We start from the raw sequence: 17943 nt of genomic DNA on the forward strand, positions 1-17943 counted from the left end.
AATAGGTGTTAAAAAGTTCCTCAATGCTAATGCTATTTATTATGAAGTAGGAAAAGGCAAGAGGCCACAGCCTGCAAGCACAAAGGTGAGATAATGGCTTCCGCATCACTTAACTGTCAGCCTTGCTTAGTGTGAAGTGTTGTGTCTAGAGACTCCGAACCAACCATCCATTTAAAAATATATAGAATATTAAAGTAATTGACAAACACAGAAACTGTCAACGTTTTGGAAGATAATTTAAAATGCAAAATGCATTTTGGGGGTAGTGTTAGTATGCAATAAGAAACAAAAAAAACCAGATTAGGCAAAAAACAATATCTATTTCAAATATCAGCACCAGAATCCTGCGAAGTTAGTCCCCATATTGGTAAAGGTTGTTGAACATTTCTACACCTCAAGGTCTGTCTATGCTTTTGTCACAACAAAAAAACAGGAATGTGTAGCCTAGCAAGACAGAAACTTTTAGACAATAATTGCTTCTCTCTACCCAAACGCCACACAAAAACTTGCAGCACCCCCACCACCCACACTGGGAAAGGCCAAGTAGGGAGCCCAGACTCCACCCTTGAGAGGCTATGACAAGGTGCCCAACACCTCCACAGGGGTGGTGTTGGAGAAGGCTAAGTACAGTCAGGACTTTCATCCCTGTCTGCTGTTAACAAGAACCACCTCCTAACACACCCGTGCAGTTTTGATGCAGGACAAATGGGGAGTCTGGATTTTCACCCCTGCTTGGCAGTAAGGAGGCACCACTCCTTCTCTCCACTGGGGTGCTTATGAAAGAGGTCTAGGGGAGAATCCCTTTTTGGACTTTGACCGTATCATCCAGCACTAATGCACTGTCATTGGAGACTACGTTGGGAGCCGGGACTTCCATCTCTCCCAAGTAGTAACCTGATTGGGTGGTAACAGTAGTGTGGTAAGGAACCTGGGCTTCTACCTCCACCTGGCAGAAATGAGGTAGAACATCCTACTTCCCCTGCCATTGTGATACCAGAGAAAGCCCCTTAAAACCGAAGGTTTAAGTACAATTCATATCATAGGGAAATGCCCAGCTTTCAACTGAAAATGATTCAACATACTTCCAGCCAGCAAGATATCATAACAAATGAAAAAAAGACAATCAATAGATATCAACACCAAGATGACAGAGATCCTAAAATTATCTGACAAAGACTTTCAAAGCAGCCATGATAAAAATGTTTCAATGAGTAATTATGAACATGCTAGAAACACATGAAAAATGAAAATGAAAGAAATGTAAACTTTGGGTAATAATAATATATCACTTGTCAATGTAGGTTCATCAGTTATAGCAAATGTACTACTCTGGTGGGGGATCTTGATAATAGGCGAGGCTATGCATGTTGGGGGTGACAGGGAGTATATGGAAATCTCCCCACCTTCTGCTTAATTTTGCTGGGAACCTAACTAAAATTGCTCTAAAAAACCCCAAAGCCTCATCAAAGAAATAGAAAGTCTTAGCAAACAAGCAAAAGATATAAAAAAGAATGAAGTGGAATTTTTATTTACTTATTTACTTATTCATTTTTGAGACAGGGGCTTGCTGTGTCACTCAAGCTGGATTGCGGTGGTGTGATCATAGTTCACTACAGCCTCAAACTCTGGGCTCAAGCAATTCTCCTTCCCTCGGCCTCCCTAGTAGTTGGGTCTACAGGTGCAAGCCACTGCACCCAGCTAATTTTTAATTTTTTCTGGTAGAGACAGGGCCTTGCTTTGTTGCCCCAGCTGGTCTCCAACTCCTGGCTTCAAGCAATTCTCCTGCCTCAGACTTCCAGAGTGCTTGGATTACAGGTGTGAGCCATCATACCCGGCCTCAAAAGAAAATTTTAGAAGTGAAAAATACAATAACTAAAATAAAAAGCTAAGTGGATGCGTTCAGTAACAGAATGAAGAGGCACAGAAAGAATTAGTAAAATGTAACATGGAGCAATAGAAATTACCCAGTCTGAATAACAGGGGCTCAGGGATCTGTGAGATTATAATGAAATATGTAGCATTTCTATCCCTTTAAGCCCGAAAGGAGTGGAGAAAGGGTGTGGGTTGGAAAAGTATTTGAAAAATAATGCTTGAATAATATCCACATTTTTAAGAGACATAAATTGACACATTAAAGAAGCTAAATCCTGAACTTCAAACAGGAAACTTCCAAAGAAGCCTACTAGAAGACACATCATAGTTAAACTTCTGAAAATGAAAGACAAAGAAAAAATCTTGAAAGCAGTGAGAGAAAAATGGCACTTTACCTATATGGGAAAAAAACTTCAATTAACATCACATTTGTCATCAGAAAACACGGAGGCTCAAAGAAAGCAACACAGTATTTTCTTCTGAGTACGAAGGAAAAGAACTATGAACCTTGAATCCTATACCCAGCCATAATATCACTCAGTAATAAAGGGGAAATCAAAACATTTTCACATGAAGAAAGACTAAGAATTTGTTGCCAGTGGACTTACTCTAAAAGAATGACTAAAGGAAGATCTCTTAACAAAGGGAAAACAAATGAAGAAGTAACTGTGGAACAGTAGGAAGGAAGAAAAAACATAGTAAGCAAAAACATGGTTAAATACTATAAGCTTTTCTTCTCCTCCTGAGTTTTCTAAATTATGTGTGAGAGTTGAGGCAAAAACAACACTTTTTGATGTGGTTCTAAATGCATGTAAGAGAATGTTTAAGATAATTATATTATAAATCAGGATGGTAAAGGGACATAAACGGACGAAGGGCTACACTCAAATTGGTGAAATAATGATACCAGTAGACTGTGATAAGTTAGGTATACATAATGCAATATACATATATTGGCCACTAATAAAGATACATAAAGGACCATAATTTTTAAAACTATACATAAAAACTCTTCAACAGATGGTGCTAGGATAATTGGCAAGCCACATGTAGAAGAATGAAACTGCATGCTCTTCTCTCACCTTATATTTAATACAAAAATCAACTCAAGATGGATTAAAGACTTAAATCTAAGACCTGAAACCATAAAGATTCTAGAAGATAACATCAGAAAAAACCCTTCTAGACATTGGCTTAGGCAAATACTTCATGACCAAGAACCCAAGAGCAAATGCAACAAAAACAAAGATAAATAGATGGTAATTAATTAAACTAAAAAGCTTCTGCACAGCGAAAGAAATAATTAGCCAAGTTAACATACAACCCACAGAGTGGGAGAAAATCTTCACAATCTATACATCTGACAAAGGACTAATTTCCAGAATCTACAAAGAACTCCAACAAATCAGCAAAACAAACCCAAACAATCACATCAAAAAGTGGGTTAAGGATATGAATAGACAATTCTCAAAAGAAGATATACAAATGGCCAACAAGCATATGGAAAAATGCTCAACATCACTATGGAAATGCAAATCAAAACCACAGTGCAATACCACCTCACTCCTGCAAGAATGGCCATAATCAAAAAATTAAAAAATAATAGATGTTGGCATGGATACAGTGAAAAGGGAACTTTTACACTGTTGGTGGGAATGTAAACTTGTACAACCAGTATGGAAAACAGTGTGGCGATTCCTTAAAGAACTAAAAGTACATCTATCATTTGTTCCAGCAATCCCACTACTAGGAATCTACCAAGAGGAAAAGAAGTCATTATGTAAAAAAGATACTTGCACACACGTTTATAGCACCACAATTTGCGATTGCAAAAATATGGAACCAAACCAAATTCCCATTAATCAGCGAGTAGATAAAGAAAATGTGGCGTGTACACACACACACACACACACACACACACACACACACACACAATGGAATACTACTCGGCTGTAACAAGGAATGAAATAATGGCATTTGCAGCAACCTGGATGGAACTGGAGACTATTATTCTTTTTTTTTTTTTTTTTTGAGACAAACTCTCACCCTGTCATGAGGCTGGAGTGCAGTGGTGTGATCTCAGCTCACTGCAACCTCCGCCTCCTGGGTTCAAGTGATTCTCATGCCTCAGCCTCCCGAGTAGCTGGGACTACAGGCATGTACTACCACACCCAGCTCATTTTTGTATTTTTAGTAGAGACAGGGTTTCACCATGTTGGCCAGGATGGTCTTGATCTCTTGACCTCGTGATCCGCCCACCTCAGCCACCTAAAGTGCCGGGATTACAGGCATGAGCCGCCGTGCCCAGCTGGAGAGTATTATTCTAAGTGAAGTAACTCAGGAATGGAAAACCAAACATCATATGTTCTCACTCATAAGTGGGAGCTAAGCTAAGAGGACGCCAATGCATAAGAATGATACATTGGACTATCAGGACTCAGGGGAAAGAGTGAGGGGTGGCAAAGGATAAAATATGACACATTGGATACAGTGTACACTGCTCGGGTGATGGGTGCACCAAAAATCTCAGAAATCACCACCAAAGAACTTATTCATGTAACCAAACACCACCTGTTCCCCAAAAGCCTGTTGAAATTAAAAAAAAAAAAAACCACTACAGACAAATCAAGATAGAATTTTAGAAAATGTTCCATAACCTACAGGAAGGCAGGCAAAAAAGAAAAACCAAATCGAGCCTAAACAAAACAAAAAAAACAGAGAAAGAAAAAGCAGAGAACAAATAGAAAATAAAAAATAAAATGGCAGACTTAAGCCCTGACAGATAAATAATTATATTCATTATATTCAATGTAAATGGTCTACAAACACTAATTAAAAGACAGATATTGGAAGAATGGACTAAAAAACATGACTCAACTATATGTTTTTTACAGGAAATTCATTTAAAACATATCAAATATAATGATACAGACACACTGAAACTAAAATGTTAGAAAAAGATATATCACGTAAAAGTTACAGGAAGGAAAGTGGGGGTGGCTACCTTAATACAAGATAAAGTAGACTTTAGAGAAAAGAAAATTACCAGATAAGAGAAAGACATTATATAATGATAAAAAGTTACACAAAGAAAACACAGCAACCCGAGATGCGCATGCACTAAAAACAGAGCTACAAAACATATGAAACAAACCCTGACGGAACTGAAGGAAGAAATAGACATACCTACAGTTATAGCTGGAGACTTCAATAATTCTTTCTCAACAGGTAGATTTATCATATATTGATGGTAGGATTATAAAATAATACAGACAGTATGGAAAATAGTTTGGAAGTTTCTTGAAAAATTAAACATATCCTTACAATGTGACCCAGCAACTGTGCTTGTGGGCCTTTAGCTCAGTGGAATGAAACTTCTTTTATCTACATGAAAACCTTTACATGATTGTTCAAGGCAGTTTTACTTGAAATAGCCATAAACTGGAAACAGCCAAAATGTTGTATCATAGGTGAATAGTTAACTAAACTGTGCTACATCCATACCATGCAATACTACTCAGCTATTAAAGGGAATAGACTACTGATACATGCAATAACTTGGATGGACCTCAAAGGCATTATAATCCATTTTAAAAACAGGCAATATCAAAGGGTCACATATCGTAAAATTCCATTTCTTAAATATCTCAAAATGACAAAATTATAGAGATGAATAGATTAGTAGCTGGCAGGGGTCAGAGATGGTGGTGGGATGGGAACTGAGTGGGGCTATAACGGAGCAGGAAGAAATGAGCAAGATATTTGTGGTGATGGAACAGTTTGTATCTTGATGATGGTGGTGGTTACATGAATCTGTGCACATGATAAAATGACACAGAAGTGGCCAGGCACAGTGGCTCACGCCTGTAATCCCAGCACTTTGGGAGGCCGAGGCAGGTGGATCATGAGGTCAGGAGTTCAAGACCAGCCTGGCCAAGATGGTGAAACCCCGTCTCTACTAAAAATACAAAAATTAGCCGGGTGTGGTGGTGCACGCCTGTAATCCCAGCTACTCAGGAGGCTGGGGCAGAAGAATCACTTGAACCCGGGAGGCAGAGGTTGTAGTGAGCTGAGATCACACCACTTCACTCCAGCCTGGGCTACAGAGCAAGACTCCATCTCAAAAAAAAAAAAAAAAAAAAAAAAGACACAAAAGTATATGTACACTTTAGACCAATGTCAATTTTCTTTCACCTCTGTAAAATGTGGGGAGTAATAAGTCTGCTGGGAGGATATACTTTATATAGTGGCATCATTAGGCAGGATTAGAGGCTTCCTAGATGACTTTCTGCCTATTCCATTAAGGCAAGATGGTTCAAAATAACACAATAAACTCAAAGATTTCTTCAGCTATAGGAATACAGAGACTTCGGCTTGTAAGCGCAAAAAGCCACCTTCTGAAAAGCAGTGTGACATCACTAAAAGAGCTTGAGCTTCATGCTGAAGGAACTGGGAATCTAAATCCCAGTTTTCCAGTTACTAAATGTGAGACCTAGTAGAGGAGGGAAGAATACAAGCAGACAGGTCTTAGCTTCCTGTGTTTAAGAGTATTTTTGTCAGAAGGGAAACACCTAACTCTGTAGCCCTTCCAACTCAAGTTAGACATCACTGTTTTTTTGAGACGGAGTCTCGCTCTGTCCCCAGGCTGGAATGCAGTGGCATAATCTTGGCTCACTGCAACCTCCGCTTCCCAGGTTCAAGCTATTCTCCTGCCTCAGCCTCCCTCCCAAGTAGCTGAGACTACAGGCACGCGCCACCACACCCAGCTAATTTTTGTATTTTTAGTAGAGACGGGGTTTCACAAAGCCGGCCAGGATGATCTCGATCTCTTGACATCATGATCTGCCCACCTCAGCCTCCCAAAGTGCTGGGATTACAGGCATGAGCCACCATGCCCAGCCATTATCACCTCTTCTGAGAAGAACTCTAAGACTCCCCCGAAGACTGGTGAGGTGCTCCCATGGTACCACTGTCTTCTGCATGAATTAAACTTTAAACAGAGGGATGATTAATTAATTAAAATAGAAGGCTGATTACATAATTTAAGAAACAGGCATACAATGGAAAACAATATAGTTGTGAAAAACTGATCTGGACCCAGAATAGCCAAAGCTATCCAAAGCAACAAGAACAAAACTGGAGGTATCACATTACCTGACTTCAAATTATACTACAAAGCTATAGTAACCAAAAGAGCATGGTACTGGAATAAAAGCAGATACATAGACCAATGGAACGCAGTAGAGAATCTAGAAATAAATGTTTTTTGTTTTTTTTTTTTGAGATGGAGTTTCCTTCTTGTCACCCAGGCTGGAGTGCAGTGGTGTGATCTTGGCTTACTGTAACCTCTGCCTCCCAGGTTCAAGCAATTCTCCTGCCTCAGCCTCCCGAGTGGCTGGGATTACAGGTACCCATCATCATGCCCAGTTAATTTTTGTATTTTTAGTAGAGATGGGGTTTCACCATGTTGGTCAGGCTGGTCTCGAACTCCTGACCTCAGGTAATCCACCCTCCTCAGCCTCCCAAAGTGCTGGGATTAAAGGCATGAGCCACTGCACCTGGCCAAGAACGCAGAAACAAATCTACCCACCTACAATGAACTCAATTTCGACAAAGGTGTCAAGAACATACACTGGGGAAAAGACAGTCTCTTGAATAAATGGTGCTGGTGAAACTGGATATCCATATGCAGAAGAATGAAACTAGATCCCTATCTCTCACTATATACAAAAATAAAATGAAAAATGGATTAAAGCAGGGGGCCCAACCCCCACATCATGGACCAGTACTGGTCACGGCCTGGGTCACGCAGCAGGAGGTGAGTGTCAGGCAGCAGAGCATTGTGAGATCAGTGGTGGCATTAGATTCTCATAGGAACACGAACCCTACTGTGAACTGTGCATATGAGGGGTCTAGGTTGCATGCTCCTTATGAGAATCTAACTAATGCCTGATGATCTGGGGTAGAACAGTTTCATCCAGAAACCATCCTGTCCCCCACCCTGGTCCACGGAAAAATTGGCTTCCATGAAACTGGTCCCTGGTTCCAAAAAGGTTGGAGACCACTGGATTAAAGCCTGAAATCTAAGACCTCAAACCATGAAAATACTACAAGAAAACACTGGAGAAATGCTCCAGGACATTGGTCTGGACAAAAATTAATTCAGTAATACCCCACAAGCACAGGCAACCAAAGCAAAAATGGACAAACGGTTCACATCAAGGAAACAATCAACAAAGTGAAGAAACAACCCACAGAATGTGAGAAAATGTTTGCAAACTACCCATCTGACAAGGAATTAATAACCAGAATATATAAGGAGCTCAAACAACTCTATAGGAAAAGATCTAATAATACCATTTAAAAAAGGGCAAAAGATTTGAATAGACATTTCTCAGAAAAAGATATATAAATGGCAAACAGGCATATGAAAAAGTGCTCAATACCACTGATCATCAGAGAAATGCAAATCAAAACTACAATGAGATATTAGCTCATCCCAGTTAAAATGGCTTATAGCTAAAGGACAGGCAATAACAAATGCTGGCAAGGATGTGGAAGAAAACCCTCATACACTTTTGGTGGGAATGTAAATTAGTACAACCACTATGATGAATAGTTTGGAGGTTCCTCAAAAAACCACAACTAGAGCTACCATACAATCCAGCAATCCCACTGCTAGGTATATACCCAAAAGAAAAGAAAACAGCATATTGAAGAGACACCAGCATTCCCATGTTTGTTGCAGTACTACTGTTCACAACAGCCAAAATTTGAAAGCAAACTAAGTGTCCATCAACAGATGAATGGATAAAGAAAATGTGGTACTTATACACAATGGAGTACTACTCAGCCATAAAAAAGAATGAGATCCTGTCATTTGCAACAACATGGATGAAACTGGAGGTCATTATGCTAAGTGAAATAATCCTGGCACAGAAAGACAAATATCACATGTTCTCACTACATTTGTGGGATCTAAAAATCAAAGCAATTGAATTCATGGAGATAGAGAAGGATGATTACCCAAGGCTGGGAAGGGTGGTGAGAGGGTAGGGGGGAGGTGGAGAGGATTAATGGGTACAAAAAGTGGAATTAATAAGACCCAGTATTTGACAGCACAACAGGGTGACTATAGTCATATTAATTACACATTTTAAAACAACTAAGAGTACAGATTGTTTGTAACACAAAGGATAAATACTTGAGGGAATAGATACCCCATTTTACATGACGTGACTATTATGTATTACATGTCTGTATCAAAACAACATATATATATGATGTAATACCCCAGGTATGTGTGTGTCTATATATATATATATATATATATATATACCCCTACCATGTACCCACAAAAATTAAATTTTTAAATTAAAAAAAAAAAACTGACAGGGAGGCTGGGCATGGTGGTGCATGCCTATAGTCCTAGCTACATGGGAGGCTGAGGTAGGAGGATCTGTTGAGCCCAGGAGTTCAAGACCAGCCTGGGCAACATAGCAAGAACCTGTCTCTTAAAACAAACCAGCAAACAAAATTGACATGGAAGGATATTCATGATATACACAGAGTAAAAGAATTTGGAAGTATATATACCAAAGGTTTATCTTTAGATGACTCTGAACTCCCTCCCTCCCTTCCCTCCCTGCTTACCTTCCTTCTTATGTATTCTAATGTTTCTAAAACAACCACGGTTTATCTGCAACATATGAAATGTGCAATATAAATATAAAAGATTAATAATCCTCATATATGAGATCTGAAAGTCAATGAGGGCCCAGTGTAGTGGCTCATGCCTATAATCCCAGCACTTTGGGAGGCCAAGGTGGGTGGATCACTTGAGGTCAGGAGTTCGAGAGCAGCCTGGCCAACATGGTGAAACCCCGTCTCTACTAAAAATACAAAATTAGTTGGATGTGGTGGCGTGCACCTGTAATCCCAGCTACTCAGGAGGCTGAGGCAGGAGAATTGCTTGAACCTGGGAGGCAGAGGTTGTGGTGAGCTGGGACCCTGCCACTACACTCCAGCCTGGGTGACAGAGTGAGACTCCGTCTCAAAAAATCAAATCAAATCAATAAGAATAGAAAAACTTCAAAATGGTCAATGGCTAATTAACACTTTTGTTCAATGTTCAACCTCAATAGTAATCAAATACATATAAATTAAAATTGCTTTTCTTCCCCAAATAAAACTTATTATTGTTCTTTCTTTTGTTTGTGGTCACAGTATATAAAATAAAATTTACCATTTTAACCATTTTTAGGAATACAACTCAGTGGCACTAATGACATTCACAGTGTGGTACAACCATCACCTCTTCCTATTCCCAAAACTTTTTTTGTTTTTGTTTTTTTGAGATGGAGTCTCACTCTGTTGCCCAGGCTGGAGTGCAATGGTGCAATCTCGGCTCACTGCAACCTCCGCCTCCAAGGTTCAAGTGCTTCTCCTGCCTCAGCCTCCCAAGTGGCTGGGACTATAGGCATATGCCACCATATTCGGCTAATTTTTTTTTTTTTTGGTAGTTTTAGTAGAGACAGGGTTTCACCATGTTGGCCAGGCTGGTCTCAAACTGCTGACTTCAAGTGATCCACCTGCCTCAGCCTCCCAACCCAAAACTTTTTAATCACTTCCCAGACCCTGTAACTAGTAAGCAATAACTCTCCATTCCCCTATTTTCCCCAATCCCTGGTAACCTCTAATCTACTTTCTATGTCTACAAATTTGCCTATTGTGTATTTTTCATATAAGTAGAATCATACCCTGTTTGTCCTTTTGATTCTGGCTTAATTTAGCAGAACATTTCCAAGGTTCACCTATGCTACAGCATGAATCAGACTTTCATTCTTTTTTTGTGGCTGAATAATGTTTCCTTTTCTTTTTTGAGACAGAGTCTCTCTCTGTCCCCTAGGCCGGAATGCAGTGGCGCAATCTCAGCTCACTGCAATCTCCGCTTTCCAGGTTCAAGCGATTCTCATGCTTCCGCCTCCCAAGTAGCTGGGATTACAGCTGTCTGCCACCACCCCCAGCTAATTTTTGTATTTTCAGTAGAGATGGGGTTTTGCCATGCTGGCTAGGCTGGTCTCAGAACTCCTGACCTCAGGTGATCCATCCACCTCAGCCTCCCAAATTGCTGGGATTGCAGGCGTGAGCCACGTGCCCGACCTGAATAATGTTTCATTGTATGGACAGTCCACATTTGGTTTATTCTATTCTTCTTTTGGTGGATACTTGGGTTGTTTCCACATTTTGGCTAGTGTGAATAATGCTGCAATGAACATTATCATACAAGCTTACTGTTTTCTTTTTATTGTTGTTGTTATTTACCTAGGAGTTCAACGGCTGGATAATATGGGAATTCTAGATTTTGTTTTTTAAGGAAATGCCAAACTGTTTTCCACAGTGACTTTACCATTTTACATTCCTACCAGCAGTGTAAGAGAGAGAATTATTGTTTTTAGTCTACCAAATTGAAGTCCTTAAAAAAAGTAAGCCTACTGTTAGCAAAGCAAGACTAAAGGAAGGAAATGAGGAACATCAAACTTAGCTGAATGAATGAATGAAGCACAAATTGATAGAACTTTACTTAGGGCAACCTGGCAATATGTAAACATAAAGTGACTTAAAAATATACGTATTCTGGACGCAGAATTTCCACTTCTGGGAATTTATCCTAAACAAATAATCACAGATAACAACAAAGATTTATATGTAGGAATTTATTTATTCTAAATTAGTATGGTAAAAAATTCTAAACGATCTAAAAGTTTAATGATAGAAAATCAGACAAATAAATGATCCAGCCACCATTAAAATATCTATGTCTTCAAAAATATTTAATGACTTGAAGGAAATCTGCTAACAATAAATGAAGCAAGTTTCAAAATATAATTTATTCTACAACTGTCCCCCGCTCCTTATCTATGGGGATACGTTCCAAGACCCCCAGTGGATGCCTGAAACCATGGACAGTACCAACACTACACACCCACGCATTGCTTAACAACAAAGATGTGTTCTGAGAAAGTGTGTTATTAGGTGATTTCATCACTGTGCAAACATCATAGAGTATGCTTGTACAAACCTAGATAGAATAGCCTACAACACACCTAAGCAATATGCTATAACCTCTTTTATTACTCCCAGACAAAAAATCTGTGCAGTATGTTACTGTACAGAATGCTGTAGGCAACTGTAACACAATGGTAAGTATTTGTGTATCTAAACATAGAAAAGGTACAGTAAAAATCTGGTATTATAATTTTACCGGAACACTGTTGCACGAGCATATAAGGTCCACTGTTGACTGAAAGGTCACTATGCCATACATGACTGTATATACCATGTTTTTTCCTATATGTACAGACCTATGATACAGTTTAATTTATAAGTTAGGCACAAAGATTAACAACAACAACTGGTAATAAAATAGAACAATTATAACAATATGCCAGCATCAACCCTCGTGCTTTGGAGCCATTAAGTAAAATAAAGGTTACCTGAATACAAGCACTGTAATACTGCAACCAAGATGGCTGCCAAGTGACCAAAGGATAAGTAGCATAGACAGCCTGGAGATGCCAGACAAAGGGATGATTCACGGTCTGGGAGGGATGCTGTAAGATTTCACCAGGCTACTCAGAAAGGCACAAAATTGAACATGTATGAATTGTTTATTTCTGGACAATATTTTAAATAAAACACCAATATGTGACAAATGAATTTAACCAAACATCCCTAGCTGCCTTTCTGTCCCAAAGTGTACCAGTACTAAAGCTCTTTAACTTTTTTTTTCTCATTTTCTCCCAACACTTAAAGCAAGAGGTATAAGAATTCTGTGGGTTTAGGCCGGGCACGGTGGCTCACACCTGTAATCCCAGCACTTTGGGAGGCCGAGGCAGGTGGATCACCTGAGGTGGGGAGTTCGAGACCAGCCTGACCAACATGGAGAAACCCCGTCTATACTAAAAAAAATACAAAATTAGCCGGGCATGGTGGCACATGCCTGTAACCCCAGCTACTCATGGGGCTGAGGCAGGAGAATCACTTGAATCTAGGAGACAGAGGTTGCTTTGAGCCAAGATCGCGCCATTGCACTCCAGCCTGGGCAACAAGAGCAAAACTCTGTCTCAAAAAAATAAAAAAAATTCTGTGGGTTTTTCCTCTAGTGTCAGCATAGTAGTCATGGCCTTTCATGGGTCTGCTTTTCTAGCCACATTCCACTTAAGTTTTATTGAAAACCTCACAAATGGAACTAGCTCCTCCTAGGTTTTTCTGTGATCATTTAGTTTAAAGAAATTAAAGGTCTGAGGAAAGCAAAGGCCAGGTTTTCGGGTAAACCACCTGAGTGGAAAACTGGGCTGGTGCAAGGCAGTTTTCCAACGTGCTGTGCCCTGCGGCAGGGTAGTTTTCAATAAATGTAAGTAGAGAATATTTAAATAGCACCCAATTCACTTTTTATTCTCATAAAAAGGGAGGGATGAAAGAGATGGAAATGCAGATATGGTTCCATAAAAAGCCACAGCTGAGCCAACAGCAGTGAGGAAACCCACGGAGGTTACCTGAAGTATGTATTACACAGCTTGTGATGAGAAAAAGCCTCATGACTTTTCCTACTCTCAGCTATTCCTAGTTTTATTAAACAACCTGGTACACTAGCAAAAGACACTACTTACTTCCACCAGGAAATCTTTTTTGCAGTGGTTACTTGCAGAACCATCCAACGCTTAGGTTTACTGGGCTTACTTTTAAGAATGTTCTGCTCCAGGGCTGGGCAAAGTTACTCTGCTGAGTAAAATGTAAGATAAAGTTGTAAGCATTTTTTTAATGGAGAGGGCAAATATTTTTCATTTCTTTAAAGCTTTAAGATGATCATCTAAAGTCCTTTAATGAAGCAGAATTGATGGGGTAACGCAGAGGATCTTTCACAAGGTGACATGTAATACCCGATTTGGAGCTCAAGGCGCTGACACGGATCCTAAGTAAATGAGACTGCTATTTGATCCAATAAATGATGAAGTATGAGATGAAGTGCAGATCTGAAAGGCATATACCTCAATCCCCAAAGGTTGCCTCAAATAGTAATTACTGATGTTCCAAGGCATTTGCCCTATGTGCTACAGTGAAACAAACACTTTAAAGCCATCCTGTAGTATTTCCTTACTTTAATTTCAATAAAAAAAGTTTCTTTATTCAGTTATACAAGATGAAAAAGTTATATGAAAAACTTTTAAAAAAAAGTTTTTAAAAAATAAAAGCAGAAAAATATGTCTTAGCTACTCCTTGGTCAAGGTCTCGCCTCCTAAAAGACTGGAATAAAACTCTCAGCATCTTTGCTGACATGAGTCTGTGGGTGGGGAGGTGGAATGGGAGAGAGGACATCAAGCCCACCCAACTCCTGGAATTTTTACAGAAAAGACAAAACTTTCCAAGTGAAATAGTCATTTTGGTAAATGAAACCATTTGTAACTTTAGAAAAGTTTTTTCTTTTATTCCAACGTATCATAAGAAAAATCCACACTGTGCTTCTAATAGGCTATAAAGCTTTGGTTTAAAGATGGGTCAACAAGAGCTAAAACCACTAATGTCATACTTGGAGAAGCAAGAGTGGAGGATAGTGACGTCCCAACACTTCCAGGATCCCAATGAAAAGTCTCACCCAGGCGAAAGACTATCTGCCAAATTTACGCCAAGAACAAAGTTTTATAGCCAAGTTAAAATCTTTTGTGTATTTAGGGACTGTTATAAAAATAGTAACATTTTCTGCATCCTTGAGAGAGCCTTTTCCTTATAGAGATGAAACAGGATTATCAAAATAGGAAGATAGTTGCTGTGAGGGAGCAATAGAAACAGGACAAACTGAAACAGAGACAGAAAAAAGAACATGAAAGACAAAGACAGAGTAAGATGGAGTGAAAAACACACATAAACAGTCTGACACGCTCAGGAGAGTGATCTGTTCCTCTGCAAACCAAATAGCTTCATTTCTTTGCCTTTTTAGGCTGAGCAAAATGTATTTGCATATAAAAACAAATATAACTAAAGTTAAATCCATTTGGGCAGCAGTATTTTGAGGTTCTTTTTTAAGAAGAGGAGACTTAGGGAGTTAATTTCATTCCTTAGTCCCCACCAAAAACCTCCACGAACTGGTTAATTTCAGGTCAGTAGGAGTTCCTGGAGTTAGAGTAAAAATGTCAACATATTCCTTACTAAAGCCACAGTGATGAATACTTTTCCCTTAAACGATTCTCAGAGCTGCCTCAGACTACTGCAAATGTATCCAAATGACAGAGGATCACAGATTTTAGAATCAGAAGGGTGTTTGAGCATTTAATATACAAACTTATTACAAGAGTAATAAGGAGATACACTGTTATACCAGCATAACCTAAGAAGGGAAGAACTGAATGGTAGGGATGCGCGTACAAGAGAATAATTTCTGGGATTTAGATTCTTGTCTGAAATATCAGAATATAATCTGTTATTGGAATATATCTTCATACCAAAACACATTATAGCTAAAAACACAGGCTCTGGAATCAGACTGCTATAGGGATTCAACCAGGAATCTACAACATTTCAGTCTGTCTTCTCAACTGTAAAATGGGGACAATAGTATAACCTATCTTCTTAGGATGCTCATAATACATTATGATACACGTGAAGAGCAAAACTAAAACTTTGGGACAGACAGAAAGGAAATATTTTATGGAAAGAAGGTAAGGTGGTGACAACTGACATTTAATGAGTCCTTGTTATGTACCTGAACTATGGCCAGAAGATTTTTATTATCTATTAATTTTTACAACATCAGAGACAGATGTTCCTATACTCTTCTTATGGACAAAGAAACTCAAGGTCATGTACCCAGTCAGCTACAGAAATGGGAATGAAATCTACACCTAACCACAAAGCTCATGCACTTGCATTACACACGTCTATTCAAAAAATTTATCAAAAATGGACTTTAACAACAAGCTATGTAAAACATGTTCATGACAAAAAAATTCAGATGACACTGCCAAAGTTGGGAGGTAGTATACAGTACTTAATTTCTCTAAATCACACCTTCTTCTGAAAAAAATGGAAATTGTAACAGTGCTTTTGCCTCATAATATTTTGTGAATACAGGTGATAATGCACGTGAAATGCTTAGCATAGTGTATTCAGTAACCAAATGTTACCTAAAACCACTAATAGTTCATTATATATAATTTAATATGAATACAGGAGAGAAACTCTATGAGCTGCATATAATTCAAGATTTAAAAACAGATGTTAAGAATCCTATTTAACTTTTAATTCCATAATTTTTCAAGAATAAACCTCTCCAAATAGGTTTCTTTCATGAAAACAGATGCATACAATTCAAAATTATATCAGCTTACGTTAATTTTCATGATCACAACCTCAAAATAATTTTGTCTCAGCTAAGGACATCTACTAATTTGCATATAGCTATTTTTTGTGAATGTTAATAGTATTGCATTCAGGAGGTTCCTTAGTAATTCCTTATTTTTATTCTTGAGACCATATATGCTAAAGTAAACTACAGTGAAAATTACACCATCCATAGAAGGAACTGATAAAGGTATCATCCCACAGCCTTTCAATTTATTAGTATTTTTATCATATCAACTAACTAGAAGGCAAAACCTGGTTACCATTTTGCAGATGGATAAACAGAGGCCGAAAATGGGCCAGTTAAAGGTACTGCAGTCCCCATGCATTAATGGGTATACTTTCATATCTGCACTTCCTTAAATTTATTAAAAAGCCAAATATTATTCTGAAATCAAGGTAGGGAGGTATTTCTGAATACATCACACAAAACAAACCAGAATTTTAAAATGTGAAAACACAAGTCAAGAGGATGAGAGCTGAACAACTCTTAAAAGTTTGAAAGTGGCTAAGAGCTCTTAGATCTTTATAGTAATAAATATTGTAGTGTACAATGGTCCATTGGGAATCCTCACTCATATGTTATTCCATGATTGAAGATCAAGGTGTCAGGTCCATTTAGAATCAGTGTATTTTGGGTATGTTTTAAGCTTTAATCCATATTTTGAAAAAATAGTTAACAATATTTCTAAGGGAAATATAATCACTTTGCTTACCTTGCACTCCCCCGCTCCCCACTATAGAGTGAATTGTGAGTTTCAAACACTGGTATTCCTTTAGTTTGAATTTTCCCATAAGTAGATGGAAAGGTAACGACCTTGGCCTATCACGATTCTTAATTGGAAAGCCTTTTTCAGCTTAAGAAACCATTACCTGATTGAGAGTGGCTTTCCTAGCTGAAAATAACTGTTTACTGCTTAAAGGGTAAGTATCTGTGAGATGCAGGTATAGTTAGGTGAGTCTTGAATATAACATTCTTCCATCATCAAAATCTCATCGGAGAGGTTTTGCCAATGGTCTTTTAAAATAGAGGTGCCATTCCAGAGTGGAGGTGATGTATTTTGTGTCCTCTATGATACAATAGTATATGATAAAAAGAATAAATATAAATAGTTCTTAGGTCACATACATGCCCTGATGATTATATGAATGAAATCAAGGTTGGCTGAGATGCTGTTCAAGGTCCGGGAAAAAATGAAGGTTTCACAGATTCACACCTTTGCTCTACCATCTACTAGCTCTGTGACAGTAGACAAGTTATTTAAATCTCTTAACCTCAGCATCTTCAACTGTTGAAAAAAAAATCTAAAAAGTATGTTGTTAAAAACAGAGTTTAATTTATGTTTGCATGGATAATGCAGGGCCGTGTTGTAAAGGACTCTAGTGGAAAGATGGTCTCCTTGTCACTTCTGCTCCCTAGCCACACAGTTTCTCTTTGAGGAGGTAATTACTGTTCCAGGCAAATGCAAGAACTTGGTTTCAATGTTCCATGATGAAATATTGAATTCATTAACATTTGTTGAGTGCCTATTATGTGTCAAAACCATTCAGGGAGCTATGGGGAGTACAAAGATGAGCTCATAGTCTAGAATGAAAAACAATACCCAACTAATTTTAATATCAGATGGTACACATAACAGTAAAAGTTTAAGAACACATGAGAAAGTAATTAAT

The 17943-nt window shown here is 38.5% G+C and overlaps 1 protein-coding gene across 9 annotated transcripts in view; it reads right to left on the reverse strand.

Moving 5' to 3' along the window:
* The window catches only part of BCAS3 (BCAS3 microtubule associated cell migration factor), a 709394-nt gene that overhangs the window by 274669 nt on the left and 416782 nt on the right, over positions 1 to 17943 (reverse strand). The window lies entirely within an intron of this gene.

This window comes from Gorilla gorilla, chromosome 4, assembly GCF_029281585.2.
Source record: "Gorilla gorilla gorilla isolate KB3781 chromosome 4, NHGRI_mGorGor1-v2.1_pri, whole genome shotgun sequence".
Lineage (NCBI taxonomy): Eukaryota > Metazoa > Chordata > Mammalia > Primates > Hominidae > Gorilla > Gorilla gorilla.